At 50.7% G+C, this 934-nt stretch overlaps 2 non-coding genes across 2 annotated transcripts; both read right to left on the bottom strand.

The window, feature by feature from the left end:
- Nucleotides 1-123: 123 nt before the first annotated feature.
- LOC119342960 lies at nucleotides 124-242 on the bottom strand. Its single transcript, XR_005165822.1, has one exon. It is a non-coding gene; the product is annotated as a 5S ribosomal RNA (ribosomal RNA).
- A 297-nt stretch (nucleotides 243-539) lies between these two features.
- Nucleotides 540-658, bottom strand: LOC119342959. Its single transcript, XR_005165821.1, has one exon. It is a non-coding gene; the product is annotated as a 5S ribosomal RNA (ribosomal RNA).
- Nucleotides 659-934: the final 276 nt, after the last annotated feature.

The following is a 934-nucleotide window of genomic DNA, read 5'->3' as shown; positions in this document are numbered from 1 at the left end:
GGACCCGTGAATCGTGAGCACCCAGCTATGACTTACCGCACTCGTGCAAAATAATAAAACACGGTAAATATATTACTTACACGTGCGTTTTGTTTTGCAAGCGGCGCGAAAAAAATTAAAAAGGGAATGCAACACGAGGACTTCCCAGGAGATCACCCATCCTAGTACTACTCTCGCCCAAGCACGCTTAACTTCGGAGTTCTGATGGGATCCGGTGCTTTAGTGCTGGTATGATCGCATCCGACATGTTACCCCGGTCTTCGTCCCTTGTCCTTGCCCCTCCCAGCTCCACTACAAAGACGATTGTACATTGCTTTGGCCGCTCCCTCTCAACTACGGAGACGAGTTTAACGCGGTTTCCACCCCTCCCTCTCAACCGCACCAGTGCACGCTTGCCACGCCACAACGCCGACGCTAGACCCGTGAATCGTGAGCACCCAGCTATGACTTACCGTACTCGTGCAAAATAATAAAGCACGGTAAATATATTACTTACACGTGCGTTTTGTTTTGCAAGCGGTGCGAAAAAAATTAAAAAGGGAATGCAACACGAGGACTTCCCAGGAGGTCACCCATCCTAGTACTACTCTCGCCCAAGCACGCTTAACTTCGGAGTTCTGATGGGATCCGGTGCTTTAGTGCTGGTATGATCGCATACGACATGTTACCCCGGTCTTCGTCCCTTATCCTTGCCCCTCCCAGCTCCACTACAAAGACGATTGTACATTGCTTTGGCCGCTCCCTCTCAACTACGGAGACGAGTTTAACGCGGTTTCCACCCCTCCCTCTCAACCGCACCAGTGCACGCTTGCCGCGCCACAACGCCGACGCTGGACCCGTGAATCGTGAGCACCCAGCTATGACTTACCGCACTCGTGCAAAATAATAAAACACGGTAAATATATTACTTACACGTGCGTTTTGTTTTGCAAGC

The sequence above is a fragment of the Triticum dicoccoides genome, unplaced genomic scaffold (assembly GCF_002162155.2).
Source record: "Triticum dicoccoides isolate Atlit2015 ecotype Zavitan unplaced genomic scaffold, WEW_v2.0 scaffold111169, whole genome shotgun sequence".
Taxonomy (NCBI): Eukaryota; Viridiplantae; Streptophyta; class Magnoliopsida; order Poales; family Poaceae; genus Triticum; species Triticum dicoccoides.
The sequence above is the reverse complement of the archived record's forward strand: the minus strand, read 5'-3'. Positions and strand labels throughout refer to the sequence as shown.